The sequence below is a fragment of the Camelus dromedarius genome, chromosome 18 (genome assembly GCF_036321535.1).
Source record: "Camelus dromedarius isolate mCamDro1 chromosome 18, mCamDro1.pat, whole genome shotgun sequence".
Lineage (NCBI taxonomy): Eukaryota > Metazoa > Chordata > Mammalia > Artiodactyla > Camelidae > Camelus > Camelus dromedarius.
In genome coordinates this window covers 2817190-2839246 of record NC_087453.1, presented here as the reverse complement: position 1 = coordinate 2839246, position 22057 = coordinate 2817190, and the positions used below count along the sequence as shown (strand labels likewise).

At 51.4% G+C, this 22057-nt stretch overlaps 1 long non-coding RNA gene across 1 annotated transcript; it reads right to left on the bottom strand.

Annotated features, from left to right (window-relative positions):
* Nucleotides 1-7806: 7806 nt before the first annotated feature.
* On the bottom strand, nucleotides 7807-21795 carry LOC135323409 (uncharacterized). The gene is made up of 3 exons (XR_010384998.1): nucleotides 18056-21795; nucleotides 14890-15063; nucleotides 7807-10004 (listed from the first exon to the last, which is right to left on the bottom strand). It is a non-coding gene; the product is annotated as an uncharacterized LOC135323409 (long non-coding RNA).
* Nucleotides 21796-22057: the final 262 nt, after the last annotated feature.

Below are 22057 nucleotides of genomic sequence, written 5' to 3'. Positions count from 1 at the left end.
GCTCCTTAAGGGGAGCAGGGGCGCCTCTTTCCAGCCCCTCCCTCTCCCTGCAGGCTGGGTCGTGGCTGCAGAGGGGGGCTAGTGGGGACACTTGGGAATGGAGGCTTCCCACGCGGACAGTGCCCCAGAAGGAGCCTCATCCCGCGCCCCGGAGGCCGTGAGAGCCTGGATCACTACACTTTTACAAGACAGAAACATACGCTTGTCTCTATTTATTGGGGGTTTGTGTTCTGTCATTCTCAGCCAAACTTAGTACTAATTAACTCAAGTTATATAACCAAAAAATCCCCAATAAATAGAAAAAACATGCACAGAGCAAAAATGTCTGTTATGCGTCAGAGTAATTACCTTGTTTAGTTAATTTTATTCCTTGATCAGATTTTTTTCCCGTTATGTTCAAACAAACATTTGTGCGTGCCCTTCCCCAGGCTGCATGATGGCTTAATACAGTTTTTTCAAATCCTTTTCCAAAATGGCTGTCACTACCCAACGGCAGATCCATTTAAACAGCCTTTTCTCTGGCCACACAGTATCCTTTCAAGCTTGGATTTGATTTTTGGAAGCTGCTGGGTAAGCAGGTGAGGGATCAGCCTGAACAGGAACACTGTGGGAGTAGGGGTGAGGGTGGGGAGACGGGGTCGAAGACGGGACCTAGAACCATAAAACGTTCAAGCCCGTGGGCATCACTGGGCAGCCGGGCCAGGTGAGCTGGCTGTGCTCAGTTGGCATCCTGCATTCCCAATATGTCTATTTAAAAACAATTGATTTTATTCTTTAGCTGTTGCCTTGCGACATTAAAACCAGGCCCCTGGGATTCTGTGGCTGAGTGAGTTCACATACCTGGGAAGGTGGTGTTACCAGGATGTTTGTTCTAGCCGAGAGTCATCTCTCCAGGATGCTAAGTCAGGCAGTTGAGAAAATCCATACATATCTGAATTCATGAAGGAGGCCTTCACCAGGGAAGGTCGGCGAGCAGTTCCCAGGTTTTAGGAACGATGTCCCCGAGGTCCACTGTTCCCTGGTCTCCAGGAACTGCGGTCTCCATTTTAATGAGTCATTTACATCATTTACTACTGGAGGGAGAAAAAGGGAGAATGATTTTGTTGTTACTCTTGTTCACACAGTCCAAACAAACCGCCTCCGACAGGGCAAATTCGCTATATATTTTCCAGTCCCTGCAGGGGAGAAGCCCACTTTAATGGAGCTGAGATCAGCAGCCACTGAGAACTCAAGGAGGCTGTAGTTTAAAGGCTCATTCCATAGGCCAGTGGTTCCAACCAGGGCGATTCTGCCCCCAGGGACACTGGGTGATGTCTGGGGACATTCTGGTTGTTGCAGCCGGGGCGGGGGGTGCTCCGGGCACAGAGTGGCGGGAGGCCAGGGATGCTGCCGTCATCCACGGTGCACAGGCTGGTCCCACAACAGGGAACGACCCAGCCCAGGGGGCCAGTAGCGCCGAGGTTACAAACCCTGCCGTAGACCTAGGCGTTCACATTGTTCAGCTGGCAAGAAGCGAGTGACCTCTGTTTTGAAAGAACCTCCTCTCTCAGATAGGCTGAGAGACATACTATAAAGCAGTGGAATAAACTGTGTGAGGAGGGGACTAACCCTGGGCCAGGGCTCCCGCCGTCCCACCACTTACCCTGGGTTGACACTGTCCAGTCATCAAAGCACTCTTAAGCCACTGCTCACAGGGACTGAAAACAGAATAAAGGTAATTAAACAGGCATTGCTTGCCCCTGACCAAAATGAACCTGGAGTAGGCGGGACAAATACGTCCAATGCCTTCACCCCAGCAAAATGAACTCATAGTGCTAAACACTACGTTTAGCAGGAAGTCTGTGTGGAATATTCAGCGCCTGCAGAGCCCAGAGTTGGGCTCAGGACCTCCATGGGACATGTGGCCTGAAAAGGGGTCCACCTCACGGCTGTGTGGGGCTCTGCCCCCTCCTTCCTGGGGGCTCCCCCAGTCTGGCCATCAGCATCTGCTTGTGAAATTGAGGGTTTACTTTGATGGGTGGTTTTCCTGCCTGAGTCCCTAGAGACTCAGCATTTCAGGGACATCACTGGGACCCAGAACCCCCTGTGGCAGAGGAACTTTGGTCTGTTGGTATTGTAGGTATTTGTCTGTCTGTCTGTCTTCCCCCTTCTTCTGGGAAAACACATTTGGGAATTCCTTTGGGCAGCTCCCCGTCTCTTCATCCCCTGCTCACGTGGGCTCTAGGGGTGGGGCATGAATGACCTAAGCTGGTCAGCGCAGCCCAGCCCCTCGGCCACCATAACTGGCTCAGAGGTGAGCATGGCACCCCGTCGAAGCCAGTGAGGGCCAGGCCCAGGAGTTCTACTCAAGTCTTTGGGCAGCGCTGGAGCCTGAGTGGGTGTTAAGTGCGCCGGGACAGTTGCAGCCACTTTGCAAACACAAGGGGAAGCTGCAGGGCTGTAGGGCGGGGGCACCATGTGTAGGCAGCGTGGAGGGGCTGAGGTGAGGGAAGGGCAGAGGCTGGCTCCTCATAACCCCGTTTAGGTCCCGCACCAACTTGTGGTGACGCAGGTCACCTTGGACAATTACTTGAACCAACAAACTTAACTTTGTGCTTGATTCAGGTTTTTAGAAACCAGCCTGAGTAAAAAAATTCCCTTTAATGAAATGACTTGCTTCAAATTTTTAACTGGGAGTCAAACTTTCCCATAGACCCTTCCTTGTGGGCTGCTCCCCCTGCTTTGGGTGGCTTAAAGGGACTGCGGTGATGAGATGGGCCACAGCTGGACAGGGGCTGTGGCAGAATTTTATGAGGAAATGATGAAACCAAGACTAGCATAACCTCGGAAATGGAAACACCGGGTGTTGACCCAGACACTTCCTTTCAAGAAAGTTCTTTATTGCCATCAAGATTTGAGCCTCTGTATTTGTGCACGTAATAGATTTCTCCTCCTTGAAAGATTCAATTATGGATTCAGGCATCCCAGATTTGATACTTGAGAGTTAATTGAATTTAATAAATTATTTGTAAAAACTTCCCCAGGTTCATCAGATGAAAGGAGGGTAATATTCATGAAATTCTGTTTGTAATTTCACAGCAGTTGATATTCTTCTGTTGCACTTTTTGAGCAGCCTTATGAGGTGTGGAAGGTTCGGTGGAAGGAAGGCTGAGGGAGAGCAGGAAGGGGCCAGGTGAGAGGGCTGCATCGCTCCTGCCCTTGCTCCGTGCTTCTCTGGCTGTCTGTCCTGGGGCCGGTGGGCAAGAACCATCTTTGTATTTCCACTTTCTGGATTTGTTTTTTGAAGTTTTCATCCTCCTACTTTGGAAGCATATTGATTTAATCCATCATGTGATTTGTAAATCAAGACCCCAAGGGGCAGCTGTCAGCTTCTCTTAGCTTTAACAGCAGTGGTGACACTGAGTGTGAGACTTGACTCATTCTGTGAGTCAGGTTTTAATATGGAACAAACACTGAGTTGTTCCTCAAAAGCCAAACAGGCTAAGAATAATAATAAAAAAAATTGTAACAGTAGTACAATTCAATAACTATAATGATTAAAATGCCACCTGAGCCTTGCAATGAATGGGGGAAGTTGGAGTGAGAAATTAACCCTGAAATTAATCTCTATGTTAGTCAGGGAAGTTCACGTAAGCAGCTTTAACAGATAAATCCACAAATCCCCTTAATCCAGCAAAGGTTTATTTCTCATGCAGGCAAAGGCCAGCAACTGTACAATCTGGACCTCCAAGCTTGCTGTGGCACAATCCCAGTGGCTCTTAAATTCTGTTGTCCAGAACTGGTCCCATGGCCACAATCTCTGTCCAAGGGAGGCTGGGAGGTGGAGAGGATTTCAACATGGGTATCGAAAGCGCACTGTCTCTCCACCACCAGGAGATGGATTTCTACTCTTGTGTTTGTTAGTCAGAAGCTAAACCTGAGGCTCTGATTTAGATGGTGGAATTATGGGGAATGTCAACGTAGCCCTAACATTGCATCATGCTTCCAACAACCCTGGTGTCCCACAGAGGATCAAAACACGGTGTATTTAAGACATAATGTGGGTGTTTAGAGCATCTGCCGTGGTTTGCGAGAAAGCCAGGGCTGGGCATCAGCTCCGTCCTTCACCTCCTATGTGATCCTGATAACGTTTATTCAACAATTTGAGCCTCTGTTGCTTGGTCTGTAAAGTGAGGAAAGCATTAATTCTTCTCTTACAGGTTTTCAGAAGATCATTGATATCACCATCAGCAGCATTATTATCACCATCATAATCATCACCATCACCACCATCATCATCACCACCATAATCATCACCGTCATTATCAACAGTACGAACAAAGATGGCTTTTTAGCATCCTAAACAGATTAACCATTATTTGGACACTACATTCCCAGGGAACAGTCTCTAAATGCTAACTTCCACCCCCTGTTGCCATGGCTTCAGAGAGAACTTCACTGTAAGTTTAAGCAGTGGTGCATAAGGTGTGAGGGTAATGGGAAAGTGCGACTGGACCTGGGGACTTGGCATCTGGGGAAACTTCTACAGATTCTCTGTGGTCATTCAGCCGCTGAGCACTGTCCCAGTGAAGGCAACAGGCTGGTTCCAGAACAATCACACTGAACACTTGCACACATCCAGGTTCTAGATCTGACTTAGGAGGTCTGGCTCTGGTCTGGAAACCTGCATTTTAAGTAAGATTTTCAGTGGCTCTTAAACAGTTGTGGATTATTGTTTAAGTTCAGTCTGTACACAGACTACATCCACTCATGTAGTCAACAAATATTTACTGAGCACTGATTAAGTGCCAGGCTTCTGTTAAACACTTGCCTACATTATTTAATTCTCACATTCTGCTATCACTCTCATTTTGTAGACGAGGGAGGAAGGCTTGGGGAAAACAAACGAGTAACTTCCCCAAGGCCACACAGCTAGGAAGTGAACACAGTGGGGTTTGAGTCCAGAGCTCACCCTCCTTATTTGCAAAAAAGGCTCTTTTCCAGGAGCCAACAGAGTGAAACAGGCAGTCAAAACTGTCAGGCCACCTCAGGGCTAAGGAGAACGTAGGCGAGGGGCATGTGTCTATTCTGGGAGGTTAGGGCCTTGGAAGTGGCTTCCTGGAGGAGGTGTCAATTATCCAGGTGGGCCACTGGGGGGTGTGTGTAGGGGAGGGGAGGAGAACACAGCAGAAGAAACAACACGTGCAAGGTCTGGCAATAAATAACTCTCCTGCGTGAGCTGTGGGGACCGCAGCGTAGGCGCGTTTCGGAGTGTGACTTCCTCTCCACTGGCTTCATCACTGCTTATCAGAGGCGCACAGAAGAGTTTGTTTCTCTTTCTACAAATTGTAATAGATGCTCCTTTAAAGCATATTAGAAGAAAAGAATAACTAGCAAGTCAAACCCATGATGTCATACCTGGTAGTTCTTGGGACGCAGCTAAAGTCAACACACAGGTTAAGAAAGAGCATCAGTGTAAGTGACGTGACAGAGCACACGAGGGACGGCGGAAACGAAGGTGGAAAGCCTGGGGGACCTGACGATTCGGGGTCCCGGCCAGACGGTCTCTGTCCATCCAGCTTAGAGGCTCTGCCCTTGAAGTCTGTCTGAGTGTGAGCGGCTCCCCTTGTCAACAACGTCACATCTTCCTCGTGGGGCAACGGCGTCCCTCTGCTGCTGCTAACCATGAAGAGATAATGTGCTACACACATTAGGACCTGCAGGGCCAAACTCTGTCCTCAGGCTGGTCAGGAAGAGCTTTGCGCTCTAGGGGGAGGGTCAGGAGGGGAGCTATGCAAGTTCTAAGGTCAGTCGTCATGGGAACCAGCCCAGAGCGGGGACCACTGTTCAAGAATGTTCACTGGCCCCACCCTGATCAGAGCCTCAGGGCCATGGCCACCAGGAGAGTGGCTAAAAATACCTTGGTCCTGGGCCAAGGGCTTACATTTAGAAAACTGCTCTCCAGACGCAGCCCCTGCGAGAGCCGATGTAACACGGGCAGCAGGCAGGCCGCCCGGCTGCAAAGGTCAGCCAGCCCAGGGGGCAGCTCACAGTCTGAGCTCCTGCCAGGATGGCCTTAGGGCTCAGGCTCAAATAAAATGCCACTTTCAACCCCTTTGCTCAAGAGATTTTAGAGCCGTGCAACCGAGCCCTCTCTCTGCTTACTGCCTTAACAGCAAGACCAGGCTGCGTGAGTCAGCAGATGAACACCTTGCATGGAAGGGGCAGGGCTTTTAGCCGACGGCCTTGGAACACCTCCCGCACCATCTCTGGGAAGCTCCACCTCAAATCACTGCAAGACACAAGAAGCTGAACTCACAGGAGCTTGGACGCCCGTCCTGCTGTCACGTCCCGGCCTCGGAGGAGGGACTGAAGAGAGCAGAAAATGAATCACTTCATGTGGGGAGGGGCCCTAGGCAGGAGTTCCGTCCAAGTCTTCCTTCCGAGCAGCCTGGTGCATGGGGTGGGGAGCTGATTAATGCCAAAACTATAAACAAGGAAGACGCTTGCCTGAGAAATCACACAAATATGCAGGACTGTTTTGTAACTGATTTACTTGCACAAGTCCTGTCTCTTCAGGCAGACACAGTTTCTGGGGGCAGAACCGTGTGGAGCGTCCCTTTAATGGTTTTATTCACGACAGCTGCTTTAATTGAGCCCTTAATCTGTGCCAAGCACACAGCGCTTCTCCATGCACCACTGGGATCAATCCTCACGGAAGTGCAGCCGGCTGGGCCGGCGCTGCCTCTGCTCACCAAGACCCCGTGCGGGTTCTGCTCACGCTCCACAGCTGTCAGAGGGGCGTGAGGATCCGGCCTCGGGTCCTCGGACACTCTGCTAACCTGCCTGGGCTGACGCTCCCAGGGACGGGCAGGCAGGTAGCCCTTGCTCAGTGGACTGAGTGATCTTGTGGCCCCAGGTCTCTGGGCCATGATTAATAAGGCCATGGTTATTTTTGAAGGTAGGATTTGGTCAGGATCCTGAGGCTGAAATAGAAGCCACACTTTTGATCCCCTGTGGGGTATTATCCAGGGCTCCTGGTGACCTTTGTCCTGGATCAGAAGCCTCTGACGCAGACCAGAGCAGCGGTTCTCAAAGTGGGGTGCCCTGGCCCAGCAGCAGCGTTACCTGGGAGCTCGTTAAAGTGCATGTTCTCAGAATCAGAAACTGGGCTGGGGCCGGTGCTGCGCATATCAACAAGCCCTCCCGGGGGCTCTGATGCTCAGAAGTCTGAGAACTACAGCCCCAGGAGGTGACAGGTTCCCTCACTGCCTTGGCTGTAGCCCCTGAGCCCTGCTGTGCCGACAGTCAGGGTGGAGGTGAGCCCAAGCAGGGGGCTCCAGATGGTGAGCTGTCCCTCGTGGGGAGGGCTGGGCTGGGGGCTGCTGTCAGGTCCCTGGTATGTGTGTGGTGCTGGCCCCGCTGGGCTGGCGTTTCAGGACAGGGCCCCAGGGACGGGTGATGGAGTTACAGCCACTGAAAGCATGCTTCTCTCCAGGTGGCTCCAAGGTCGCGAGACCTGCTCGTGGGGCTTTCCCCTTCCAGGCCGTAAGTGGAACAGAAAATCTGGGGATGCCACCGTGCCTCAGGCTTCTGCCTCCCCAGCATTTCACATGCAAAGAGAAATCTGAGCTTAAGGTGAAATGCTAGACTCTGCTTTGGACTTTGTTTCCACCGTGAAGATAGATTGTCCCAATAACCACATTTCAGCTCCGGATGAAATACCCAGTGACTCAGGATGTGCGTTCGTTTGCAAAGTTTACTCGCCCAATAAATCATTCTTTGGCAGAGATGCCGTTAACTAATAATTCACAGTGGTAACCTTCAATCAACTGTGATTAAAGAACTTCTGCTGAATGGCAGGGGGATAACACGCTTTTCTAAATGCCAGCAGCAAAATCTGCTTACGCCATCCATCTTCGCTTTGATAAACTGCCCTTAACTAATAATTCCAGATGGAAGGAATTTAAATCAAGCATAGGGGCTGGCAGGAGAAGCACAAACTCTCAATAACTGTGAAGACAATTTTATTGCAAACTGTCTTCAGATGGGCGATATTCATTTAGGTTCTAAAGAGCAGGTGACAGTCCAGCGCTTTCCGAGGAACCTTACAGAATGTGGGCAATTCACACCCGCTGCATAGGAGTTCAGCTGTGAGGTGCAGATTTCACACGTTGTGTCCTTGGACGAAGACCAGGTTCTGGGCGTGCCCCTCCAGCCTGTCTCTCCCACTCTGTCTGGAATCCTATCTCCCAGTCACGCTGAGATTTCCTGGCTCCCTCCTCTTTGGCCTGCGGATGCCAGCTGGGATGGCCTTGGCCAGCATCCAGGTCCAGCTCATGTTTCTCCTCTGGCCCCCAGGACTCCGTACAGCGCCCCCTTGCGTGGCACGAGGGAAGTGCACCTCCTCCTGGCTGGTCTGCCTCCCCCCGCCCGCCGCAGGCAAGCCTCCGGGAGCAAGTGCCGAGTCTTACCCTCTCCTGCAGCCTTTCACTCCACGGGGCCTGGCACGAGGGGGGCGCTTCACTGGCGCGTGCCGTGCTAACAGCTGAGGGGACAGAGCCCCTTGCCGGTTCACTAAGGACAGATGTCTGCCCAATAAATCAGACGGTCACGGTGGAGGGAACCTAAGCCACCAGGGGCCAGAATCACGTGGGGCGCTTGTTAACACGCCGACGCCGGGGCCCCACCTCCAGAGGCTCATTCAGCAGGTCTGGGCTGGGGCCCTGGGAACCTGCACTTTCAATTGCCTGCCAAAACCTGAGGCCTTCCGCCCTAACCTTCCCTCTTTGCCTCTAAAAGCCAGGCCTGCAGCCTTTGAGCCACATGCTCATTTTCTAACGAGGATATTGGTGACACGGGTCTGTGTCCCTTGAACACGCACGAATGAATGGTAGGAAGTGTAACGGGGAGCTGCGGAGGTCCAGATGGCCAAGGGAGACCGACTGAGGATGAACTGTTGTGAAACCACACGTTCACCGGCCCGTTCAGCGCGTACTTACTGAGCATCTGCACAAGCGCCAGGCAGGGGCCGGGGCTGGGGAAGACGCGGACAGCAGGCCCAGCCCAGCAGCAGGGAGCCCGCAGTCTGCGGAAGGTGACGGCGGTGAAGCCCTCATGTCCCGTAGGTGGGGGGTGGGGAGTGGCGTCCGCACTGCTGGGGTCTCCAGCTGCATGTGCTTCCTGCCCAGGGCAGGCGAGCATCTCCTTGTCCAGGCTACACTGCAGAGGACCGCGGTCAGAACACTGTGGGGTGGGATTCCAGCATCAGGATGTTTCAAATCCCCTCAAGTGATTCCAGTGTAGCCAGCACTGGACTGGAGGCAGTGGGCACACACTGAGGTGCTGGGGGAAGTGGCTCAAGGAAGGAGGGGGGCAGGAAGGGCACTTTTGCAAAAGCAGCTCTGAGTTCTCAAAAGGAAGACCCAGAACCGCAGAACGGTGGCCATGCAACGGTAGGTGTACTGGGCGCCTGGTATGTGAGGGGCTGACGGGGCTGCGCTGCTGTCAGAGCACACAGCTGATTCTGAAGAGCTCACGTACGTCAAAGAAGGCAGGAGACTTCATCAGTAGCTTTTTTCCAGCCACATGTTGAAATGATACATTTGAGATAAATCGCTGGGTATATTGGGATAAACAAGGCCTATTTTAAAATCAATTTCGTTATTTCCCCCTTTTTAGAATATGGCTATTAGAAACAAGATTTGGGGTGTAGTAAAATACACAGCTATCAGAAAATTCTAAATTACGGGGCTCACATTACATTCCTTAAAGCCTAGGCCAGAGCTGCTAAGATGCTTATGCCCCACGGTCCCTGCACCAGCAGCGTCCGCGTGACCTGGGGAATCGCTAGTAACGCACATCTTAGGCCCCGCACACACTGAACTGGGGGTTCTGGGAGTGGGGCCCAGGAAGCAGCATTCTGACAAGCCCTCCCGGTGATCCTGATGCACACTGAAGATAGGGAGCCTTCCGACAAAGAACCCTCCGCCACGTCCTCCGCCGGCCTCTTGTCTGTAGAAAAACTGTAGCCAAAGAATACATTTACTCAGAGAAGCGGGAAAACGCGGAGACAAAGGACAACAGTCAAGACAAAATAATAGTTTAGCCACAAAACAAAGTCAAGGACCTTGACTTCCTCTTCCAGGGCTACAGATAATCTTCCGAGCCATATCCTTTGAGCCATTCTGCAGATACCTAAACCCCACCAGGTGGAAGAAGTTAACCACACAATGACCAGACTGCAGCCACGACATAAGCTCCTGCGTCTTGCACAATTCCAAGAACTGGCCTCAAGAAAATGGGAACAAACTGACCTTGGAGCAGATTAAATGTACTTAATACAATCAAGATGCTGATCAGATCACCACATGACCAATTTCAAGATGACTGTCAGAGCTCACTGTTGTGTTCTGAACATAGCACCCCCCTGCCGCAACCTGTGCACCCCTGAGACACCTTTTAAAACTTCTTGTCCCCTGATCAGCAATGGGGAGTTGGTTCTTTGGGACATGAGTCCACCTTCTCAGGATTACCAGCTTCCTCAATAAAATTATCTTTCCTTTTTATCCAGCAAGTGTCTCTCAGTAGTAGATTCATGAGTGACAAGTGGCTGAACCTGAGTTTGTTGACACCAGGAGGGGGTTGGGGCAGTGCAGTAACAGGTGCTGGAGAACACCATTATTTCACGTTTGTGACTAAATGAATGACCCCCCCAGCAAGCTGGTCTTGCATCTGGGGCAGAGCCTGGATGGAAGCAGACGTCTGATTTCCTTCCCCGGAAGTACAGCTTCTGTGACTTTGCAGGGGGACGAGTGTACACCCTCCACTCTGGGGAACCCTTCTCCTCCAGGGCAAGGACAGGAAAGCTTACTGTGTTTAATCCCAGGAATTACTGTTTCGAGCTTTCTCTTCCTGCAATGGTGACGTGGTTATTTAGAGGTTATAATGTGGCGGGACAAGGACCCACAGTTCACCCAGCCACCCAGCCACATCCTCTGTGTTGAAAGCATAACAAGATACTTAAGTTTTATCTCTACCGTGGGGACAGACTTCAAAGTCACGTCTGAGTATCACAAGAGAAAAGAAACAAACTTCCTCTACTGGTTTCTGAAGAGGTCCCACCAAGCCCACAAGGTTCTACACACCAAGGGGAAAGAGGTTTTAAAGTTTAGCACATTTTGAATATCTGCCAAGAAAGACAAGCTAGGAGATGACGGATTTGTGACCAAGATTAAGGGGATTAGCAGCTTCTTGGGCAGCCTCCCAATAAAAGGCTGGCCTGAGGTCATCCAAACTGTCCCAGTGTGGAAGTGGAGATCCACAGTGACCTGCTCGGAGAGTGTAACAAGACCAGGAGAAGGTCCTGCTTAAAAACTGCATGTAATCCATGCTGGTTGCACTAGGAGGTGGAAGGAAAATCCACTGCCTGAGAAAGCTCTTTGTTGGACTTATTTGTCGCAAGAGACAAAGTACAGGGTGTTGTATGGAATGGGGACATCTTGGCAAAGAAAGCCAAGTTATTCTGCATAATAAGGTAAATGTGAGTCCCTCATGTCCTAGTTAGAGACGTTTTTCACTCCCTGGGCTGGAAATGTTCCCCATTGTAGTTTACACTCCCTGGTCCTCCGAGCAGTGGCTCCTGAATGCCATTCTTTTGGGGAGGCCTCAGAGAGAGATGTGGAGCAGGGCGTGGGGTACCAGGGAAGCAGGGGGGAACTGGGAAAACTGGACCCTGTGTGCGTGTGTGGGGGTAAGGAGAGAGCTCCTGTGATAGCATGAGGCTGGCCCCCTGTGCTCGTCTCATCTGAAGTCTGGTTTTCGGTGGTTTTCTGTCCGGTGGTACCATTTGCCTCTGTCACACTCCTCCCACTTCAAACCAGCGTGCAATTTTATGCCAACTAACTCTGCGTGAGCCTTGCAGGCTGGTGTAGTGGGGAGAGCAAAAGAGGCCATATTCAAGTTTGGGGCAACACAGAGCAGTGTGTGGGCCCCAGCCACAGCAGAGACACTGGGGGTCCTGGACAAAAGCAAGAGGAAAGGTCAGGTGACCTTCAGAAGGTATAAGCCCCCCCTCCTCAATTTCTTAGAGCCCTCAGAAGTATTCTGGAGAGGACTGGCTACACCACAGACACATGTGATGTTGAGAATTGGGTCCTCCACACCGGATGGTGAGGGACAGGGAGGTTCTAGGGGCTGGAGGGTTGCTGCCTGTGTGTTCGGGAAATGTGTAGCTGCAGTTAAGAAACATCTCCACAAACACAGACCTCCATAACAGAGATCACCCCACCCCTTCCTCCCATATTTTATTCTTAAAGAGATAAAGCCTTAGCTACCCAAACTTTTTGACTTTCTGGATGAACTAAATTTTTGGAGGGTTCCCCACAGCTGAGGTCTTCCTGGATTCCCCTCTTTAGAATGTTGTCGCAAATGTTCGTTTCCCACGTTCCAGACTGCCTGCCTTTCCCTGGGAGGGCTGGGACTGCCTCCCCGCCTGTAGGGCCCCAGCACCGCACCCAGTGCCTGGCCTACAGTAGGGCTCAGAAGGTATTTTTGCACGATGAGTGAATGAGCGGGTGATCACTTAGTAACAAAGGTCCTTTGAAGATTCCAAGGCTGCATTCAAGCTTAGGACACCCCTGACTGACTGGCCAGCAGCCCGGTGGGCCCATGAACAGGACTGTCCCTGTGCAGTGTGGTGCAGGGTGGGGGCTTCATGAATCCATCCATAACCATCCCATCCTAGCACCTGATATGTCTGCAAACCTGAAGGTGGTGATGTCTGACATTACTTTAATGTTCTCATCAATAAAATGGGGATAAAAATACCCATCTAGGAGGTTATGAAGAGGATTAAATTGGAAAAGAAAAAGTATTTCAAAGTACTTATTGTGCTTGACAGGGAGTAGGTGTCCAGGAAATTTTAGTTTCCTCCTCTTCCCTTTCTGTCTTCTCTGCCTCACACCTTTCATTTTGGGAAATTTTCTCCTCTTCTTTCCAAAGTTCTGGTGGGACTGTTAATCTGGTTGGCCCCAAACTGGCCAATTGGAGTATCCTATTGTTCCAGGACCCTGTGATTGGTCCAGGGGTGAGCATGTGACCCAAGCAAGACAATGGGAGACTTTTGAGAGGGTTGACAGATGCTGGGTTTCTCTTTCCCTGGGTCCCTGGGCTGTGGGGTGAAGGCGTGCGGCTGGGAGGTGGCCAGCCTTGCCCCTGATGCCTACTGGAGATGCAGCAGTTTAGACAGACGGAGAGGTTGGATGCTGACACACTGTTTAGACTCCTGCATCTAGCTTTGCCTGAAGCCGATCCATTTTCTGATTTCTCTATTCCAGGAGTCAATATTCCCTACTTCTTGTTAATCTAGTTTATTTTGGGTTTTGTCACTTTCAATCAAAATGGTCCTGATAATACTTTATCTCTGTCCTTCTTTCCTTTTTTCTTCCTTCCTTTCTCCCTCTCCCTTCACCCTCCTCCCATGCTTTCTTTTCTCTTGCTCAGAGTCCCCATTTCTCTCGATAGCTAGCTAGGACCCCAGTTTTGTCCCTATCTTTCTGTCCATTCACCACTTCAATGGTGTCCTCATATAACTGAGATTCTGACACCTGGACATTAAAAACAGTAATGACGAGACCCTTTCAGGACTCAGGGGCACACAGCTCTCGCAGGAGCACGATGGGCAGCGTGTTGACGTTACGGATCAGGGAAAGTTATCCTTCCTTCAGCCCCAGTCCACACTTCACACTGCTGGCCTCTACCTCCCTCACTTTTGTTTTCATGTAAACAAAACCATTTTGTTCTCACATATCACAAGGACCAGCCTGTGTTGATCCCCCAGGTGTGTTCTGAATCCTGTCTCTAGCTTCTGCTTGTGGCTGACATGACTTGGGGCTTAACTGGATAGGACAGAGCCTGTCAGGTGTGAAGTCCCACCCTGAGATGGGGCTGAGGATGAGTGAGGCCTGCTGCTCCACCGCTGGGTCTGGCACCCCAGGTCTCCACTGAACAGTAACAGGCAAAGGATGTCATCTGCCTCCTGGGGTCTCTTGAGCAGTGGGCGGTCTTATCTGCCAGCAGGGGTTTGTGGCTATTGACAGGGTGGAAATATTGTTCTTAGAGGAACGGGGATGAATTAGCCTATTAATGTGCCCATGGTCCAAAACCCAAGGAGCATCTGCTGGAGCCATAAGGGGCATATTTTTGTGGCTGGAGGGAAGCCCAAGTATTGGGGTTTGATTACAAGCATCAGCAGGGGTTGTTTGGAAACTTCACAGAGAGAAGGCAATGAAGCACCAGCAGGCAGTGGCACCGGCGCCTGTGTAATCATCCCCGCCGCCCTCAGAGCCAGTCTCTTTTTCCAAAGGGTGGTGGCTGGAAGCGGGGAGGCACAAGCCGGCGCCTGTGCTCACACTGAGCCACTCATCATCTCAATGGCCACAGCTCTGACTTGCGCACGACCCTTCCATCGTCTCTGTCTCCCCAGCTTCTGTTGTTCAAATACCACCTTCGACATCTTTGCTGTTTGTGAAGCACCGGCCCTATCGTTTATTTCATTAAAAAAAACAAACCAAAAACCTCTTTTTTTCCCCTTAAAATAAAAATGTACTTAAAAAGTAAATTCCCCAAATGGAAAAACATCTTCTAAGTGGAAACTAGTAACACTTGCTATGAATGGAAGAAACCATAAAAAATAGGTTGTAAAAAATATTATTAGAGACTTCTGGTTTCTGGGCCAGTATGTAAGCAGCTGAAAGACGCCACTCTGTCCTAAGAACGGGTCAAAAGCCAAACAAACTGAAAAACCACCAGCTCTTCTTAGATCCGTCCGAGTAGTGAGGTCACAGGGCAAACTGCTGCCACCCCCAAACTGGAGACGCTGACGGGCAAAGACAGAGAAACACAGCTTACCTGCGTAGAGACTCCCGCAGCCACCGGGGCCGGTGATCTGCTGAAGGCTGAGAGTGGAAAACCGCAGGAGCCAGGCGTCAGGCCCTAACGCTTCTGTCAATTTCACCTCTAGGAGCTTGACCAGATTTTCACAGTGAACATCAGAAAAGAAAAAAAAAAACTCCAATCTTGCTTCTGGCGGGGGAGAGGAACAGGAACCATTTTTAAATACACCAGAGCACTCTGTTCTTCTGAACAAGGTCTGCGCTCAAGAGAAGCGAGTTAACCAGAACCCAGCCTCCTGGGGATTTATCAGACCCTAACTGACCTGAGGGAAGAGAAACACCCCCCTCCAGCCCACAGCGCCCTTCGGTCCCACCTGAGAAACAATCAGAGACGCCTGCGAAGCTCGCAGTCCAGAGGCACAGGCTCACCAAGACCGAGACCCAGCCACGGGCCACAGGCCGCCCGCCCCACCCCACTCCTACCCACCGGGTCGCTAGAGGCCTAGGGACCACGGGTCCTTTCACCCAGTAAGTCACATCCGGCCAGGAAAAAGCTCTAAGACATACTAAAAGGCAAAAACACAACCTGAAAGGACAGGCGATATCAGCACTGGACTCAGATACGGCGGGGATACCGGGCCGTCACACCAGGGCAAACGACTGCGAGTCAGAGGCTAAAGGCTCTCATGGGTCAAATCAACAGCACGTGAGAACAGATGGGAGCTGTGAGCAGAGAGAGTCTAAGAAAGAACCAAAATGAAATGCTAGAGCGCAAACCACCGTCGGGCGGTGCAGAGCACCTCTGATGGGTGGTCAGTAGGCTGGGCAGGCCTGAGCAAAGCCCCTCTGAGCCGGGGGACGTCTCAGCGGGAGCCCGCCACGCTTAAAAGCAAACGGAACAAAAGATTAGGGGGGAAAGAAAGAACAGGATATCCAGGACCTGCGGGGCAACCAGCAAAGGTACAACACACATGTAATGGAAACTCCAGGAGGAGAAGAAAGAGAGGAAGAAACAGAAGAATTATTTAAAACAATAGTCATTGAAAATTTTCCCAAACTACTGTCAGATATCAAACCACAGATTCAGGAAGCTCAGAGAACGATGAACACGGTAAAGTGCCCCTAAAACTACACCTAGGCTTACCATTTTCAAACTCTAGAAATATCAAAGATGAAGAAAAATTCCTGAGAGAAGCCAAAGGGAAAAAACAGAACACCTACAGAGGAGTGAAGATAAGAGTTACATCCAGCTTCTCAAAAACTATGTGAGCAAGAGAGTGAAATGAAATAATTGAAGTGCTGGGAAAGACCCCAGCAATCTCCCATTCTGTACCCCGTGAGGTTACTTTCAGAAGTGAAGAGGAAATAAAGACCTTCTCAGTGGAACAAAAATGGAGGGAATTGGTTGCCAGTAGACCTGCCTTACAAGAAGTTCTTTATAGAGAAGGACAATGATACAGGTCGGAAATTCAGATCTATGTAAAGAAAGAAAAGCATCAGAGAAGGAACAAGTGAAGGTAAAATAAAAACCTTTATTTTTCTTACTCTTAATTCATCTAGCAGATAACAGTTTATTTAAAAAAATAACAACCATGTATTCAAGAATGTGTGTCTCTCTTTCCATCCACCTATGCGTTTGTGTGCGTGTGTACAAGTGAAACGAATGGCAGCAGTGAAACAAGGGACCGGAAGAGGAACTGGGATTCTCTGGTAAGTAGGAGGCGCTCACACTAACCACGAGCTAGCGCAGCGGTTTTGGAAAGCGGACTTGGATTAGCTGTAATTGTATACTGCGAACTCTAGGGGAGCTACTGAAAAAGTGAAAAAAAAAAGGTATAACTGATATGTTAAGAGAGAAAATGGAATCATACAAAATGTTCAGTTAAAATCACAAGAGGCAGAAGAGTGCGGACAGGAACAGACGCCAAGAACAGGGGCGACAAGCAGAAAACAGGAACAACCATGGCAGGTGTTACTCCAGCTGTACCAGCGGTCAGGTGAAAAGTCGGTGCTCCAAATGTACCAATTACGAGACATTGTCAGAGTGGATCAAGAAACAGCACCCAACTACACGTCGTCTGTGAGCTGCAACGACACACCTGCTAGAACGGACCAGGTTGGGGACACTGACAGCGCCAAACGCCGGCAGGGATGGGGCGCAACGAAGTCCCTTTCCCTACTGGTGGGGATGCAAAATGAGGTGGCGCTTTGGAAGACAGGGTGGCAATTCCTCATCGAACTAATCCAGCTCTTACCATGCGATGCACCAACTCTGCTCCTTAGTATTCACCCAAAGGAGCTGAAAATTGACGTCCTCGCAAAAACCTGCACTCGGATGTTTACAGCACCTGTCGTCACGATGGCCAAACCCTGGCAGCAATCAAGATGTCCTTCGTAGGTGAACAAATAAACTGTCCTATATCCTCACGATGGAATATTGTTCAGTGCTCAAAAGAAACAAGCCACCAAACCATGGAAAGACACGGCGGAACCCTCAACCCATGTTACTACATGAGAGGAGCCGACCTGAAAGGGTACATCCAGTAATTCCACCTGTATGATATTCTGAGAAAGGCAAAACCACGGAGACACTAAAAAGATCAGTGGTTGCTAGAAAGCAGGGGGAGGGAATGGGGAACAGGTGGAGCACAGGGGATTTTTAGGGCCATGAAACCGCTCTGTGTGATACTGTAATGGTGGATACATGCCATTACACGTGACAAACAGAAAATAAAAAGTTAAATGTAAAAAGTTACACACACACACATACTGGTCGGTAGTGCCTGCCATGGGCTCTGAGTGAGGCCTGCCCTTTAATTTATGATGACTTGGCGGGTGTTAGAGACATGGAAACGCTGACGTGTCGCCTTCTCATTCTGTGTCCCCAGAGGCATGGGACGGTGAGTCAGAAAGAAAGTGGCTTCTCACTGAGCTGCTGTCAGCGCCCCTCAGATCACCCTCTCCCGTGCCCAGAGGTGTGTGCCCTGTGCGTTTAGGGGCCGATCTCTCTCACTCATTCTGCGTCTAACCCCTCAAGTTGGGCACTGTTGTGCTCATCTCAGAGTTGAAGAAACAAGCCTCAAAGAGGCTGCCCAGAAGGGACGTTCAGCAGTGGGGTTTCCAGCCCAGAGCTGTTGTGATCTGACATCACGCGGAGGCGGGGGAGACCTGCCCCAGCTCACCTAGCAGGCGCAGAAGCAGGGCCTGGTGTCGACCAGCGATGGCCGTCGCTGTTCACGATCATTCACCTCTTGTTCCAGCTGTCAGCCGTGGAGCCGCCGCATCGTGGGGGGCAAGCAGCAGGCAGGACTCCGACGGATGTAGCAGACAGGGCGTCCCCTGCAGGGCGTGGCCCAGCGCTGACCAGGCGTCCTCTGCAGGGCGTGGCCCAGCACAGGGATTCAGAGCAGAAGCTGGAGAAACAGGCCTGGAGAACCAGACCACAGTCGCTCCTCCCTGTGCCCAGGACGCCCAGGGCGGTGCTGCAGGAGTGAGTGGGCACTTGGCCTTTTCTTCCCTCCCCGGATCTGTCTGTTCCAGGATGGGGACCTGATGGGCCTGCTCAGTCACGTGTTCCCCTGGGCAAGGTGGGCTCCTTGTTCAGATGGCTTGCAGGACCTCACACAGTAGAGGAGGAGTTATTCCCCAAAGGGAGGCCAGGGTGAATCATCGAAGCGGGGAGGCTAACAGTAGCCTCCAAGCCTGCAGAAGCTACCTACAGCACCCACTGGGTGCCAGCTCAATGCCAGGCGGACTGCCTGCCACCCCACCCCACCCCTCCAAGAGGGAGTGGCAGGCTCGTCTGGTCCTCTCTCCACCGTGGGCTCTGGAGAGATGGCCTGGGTTGGTCATATTTCAGAGCAGGAAGGGATGTTAGAGAGCTCTTAGCTCAGCTTCCCGAGCCCTCGGTCAGGGGCGGTCTCGGCCCCTCCTTCCTGCTGTGACCCCTGCACACCGCCACACCCTCTGTGACTCCAGGCCCGCTGCAGCCTCCGCACTGCCGTCCATCTCAGCCCGTTCTCTTCCCAGGAGCCTCCCCTTGCTGGCACCCCCTCTTCCAGAGGGCCCACCCTGATTCAAATCAACACTGTGCAACTGCAGCCTCATTTCCACCATTTAAGAAACGAATTATCTCGGGATATCTTTTCCAATGATAGGTTTCATTAAATTAAACCCAAGGCACTTACATTTCCTGCAAAGAGCAGGCTGACTAAATATGGAATCAGATGCGCTATCGTTGCACCACGAGGCCTTCCCTGGGCTGACTAAATATGGCAGAAATATGTTGGAATTTCTTTAGAAATCATCACGTTGGCTTTTGAGGTCTAGCTGGTGACCAAGGTAATGGGCTATGGAGCTAGGCCCCCCTGGGGTTTAAATCCAGGCTCGGCCACCTGGGGCTGTGTGACCATGTGGAAGTCACATCGCCACTCTGGGTCTCAGTGTTCCCATCTGCGTGATGTGGCAACAACAGTTCCTACCTCCCAGCCTTGTGAGGATGAAATAAATGTAACACTCCACAAGGTTAGCTATGAACACACCCACACAGACTCGCAGCGAGGGTCTCACAGGAAGAGGAACGTGGCCAGGAAGCTCACCGCCACCCTTCAGGACATCAGAACATATCATATGTGCATAAAAGGACAAGACGGAAAGGAGAAAAAAATAGTGCAGGGAAGGTGGTCATTTCTTTAAGACTAAGAGCAGGAGTCAGCTGCCCGAGACCCTCCCCCCTCCTCGCTTTGTTTTGTCTGCCAAGTAGAGGCAGTGCCTCCTTTCCACTGTATTTCTTAATTGAGTAAACTCCATGATCCTAAACGCAAACACACCCCAGCAGCGCAAACAAGCGCTGTTCTCTGCACACGCTGCTTCCGAAAGAGCTGGAGCGCGCCGTTCAACCGGCCGAGGGGCGCACGGGTCCAGACCGGAGGCCGCGTGTGACCGAGGTGCCCTGCAAGCTCGGCCCACCGGCTCCTTCCTTGTCAGGCGGTTCATTCACTCACTCATTTGTCCTTTCGCTCGTTCATTCGTTCATCTATTCGTTCATTCGGATATTTGGTTTCCTGTCTCATGGATCCCTTTCTGTCCCAGATTTGGCCTCACATATTCTCGCTGATTCGTTAACTCCTTGATACCTTCAAAGAGGTATTTAAAATTTTTTGTCCAGATTTTGTTATTTTTTTTAAGTGAGGGGATTTGTTCAAAGACCCCAGCCTGCCGTTGTTGGGAGAACTCCCTCAAAACCACATACGTGAAAAATTGAAGCACCTTCAACCTAAGGTCCATTACAGTACATTCCAGGCCGATGGGGTAATACACTGTCATGAAAAGTGTTAAAAAGTTTTCCTGTTGTGATAAAATACTAACAAAATTTTGATGGAAAAGTCAGAATACAATTCTTTTACTTTATCCTCATTTCAAAAAAAGATCTGTCTGAGCATAGACTAGGAAGAGAGTCAACTTTTTACAGTGGTTACAGCTCAATGGCTGAGTTTCTTCTCCAACATGCGCCTACAATTCCTAAGTTTTATGCTTAGAGAATGTATCACCTCTAGTCAGAAAAATCAGGGGAAAGCATTTACATTGCTTCAGGTCTGTGCACCTGCCGCCCTCTCTCCAGCTCGCGGCCCCGGAGCCCGTCTGCACGTCCGTCCACAGGGAGGCCAGCGCTGCTCGGGGAGTCAGTCCATACCAGGAAGTGTTGTTCCCGATTTTCTCTCTGAGTTTGGGGGGCAGGCGAGGAGGGCACCGGGTGTGTCTCCTGGATGTTTTGTTTGGGTCAAATGTCTTATTCCAGCTCTGTCTCGTCAGTACATCGTGGTGAACATTTGCTGGCAAGCCACTGCATGCTAATCACCACACAATGTACCAAATTCTGAAACGTTTGTGCTGGAAGGGAGCTTAGAGATCCTTTAGCCAGCTGAAACATTAGGCATAAGACACACACATGCCCCAGCTGGGCTGCTCCAGAGGGTGTGCGCGTGCACGTGTGTGTGCGCGTGTGTGTGTGTGTTTGGGGGGAATCCCAACCGTGCCTGAGGTCACCCGTCCACTCCCCCGACAGGTGGCTTCTGGGGCAGGTTTGTGGACCCTGGTGTCCTGTGTAACATCCTGTGAGAACAGATGCTCCAGGCCTCCCCCTGTGTAGGGGGGCTCAGTCCCCACCAACTAGGTGAGGACCCTGTGTTCTCTCTTCTGAGCACAGCATTCAAAACGCAGCACGACTGCCTGCTTGGGGTGCTGCCCGCCTCCTCCGCCCGGTGCCCATGGCCCTTCCCACCAGGCGCCTCCCATGAGGCTCTCCGGGCCCCAGGCCCCGTCATTCTGTCCTTGAGACGCATCCCATCCCTCCTTGGCACAGGGTGTCCCTCGCACACAACTTTTCCCCCACAGGACGCCCCTTCCCACCTCTCCTGCTCCCTCCCCTCTGCCCTCCTTAGAAATGCCCCACTTGGCCAAGTCATCACGTTACCTCCTCAAAGCAGCAGGCAGAAGGGGCCCCGTGACTCCCTGGGCCGTCTCCGCGTCTCAGCAGAGTGCAGGCCGGTCCAGGGCAGGGACCCTGTTTGCCCAGCTCCCCAGAGCATCTGCAGGCCACATCCTCAGCACGGTGTCGGCAAGTTACTGGCCTCTCTACCTCTCCTTTCCACCTTTGTACAAGGTGGGTAATACTAACATGGAGGCTCACAGGGGTCTTGGGAGAAGAGTTCCTCCAGGAAAGTGCTCAGAAGGCTGGCTGGTGGGCACAGAGGGCAGCAGGCACATGTGACCTGGTCAAGGGCAGTGGGCACTCGTGACCTGGTTACTGTCCAGGCAGCAATGCAGGCGTCTCCCACCGTCTGCGTGCGTCCGGCCTTGTTACTTCACCTAGAAGCCCTGCCTTCTGGTTAGAGGGCTTGCCCGCCCTGCAGCCTCTGCGGCCCGGCCCCTTGACCTTGCCTTCCTAGCTGCTTTGCAGACTCTGCCTCAAATGCTGATTCACTTCCCTCTTCCCGACTCTGACCGCTGTTAGAGAGGCTGGTCACTGGCTTTCTCCATCCCCATCCGTTTCTGGGGTGCTGGCCCAGCAGGACAGAGTGGTTTCCTGTTCATGTCCTATGCTCTGGGCCTTGTGAAATCCTGGTCAACAGCGATGCCCAGCAACGCTGATGGTGCCTGATGTCCACTGCGGTCCAAGTCACCTG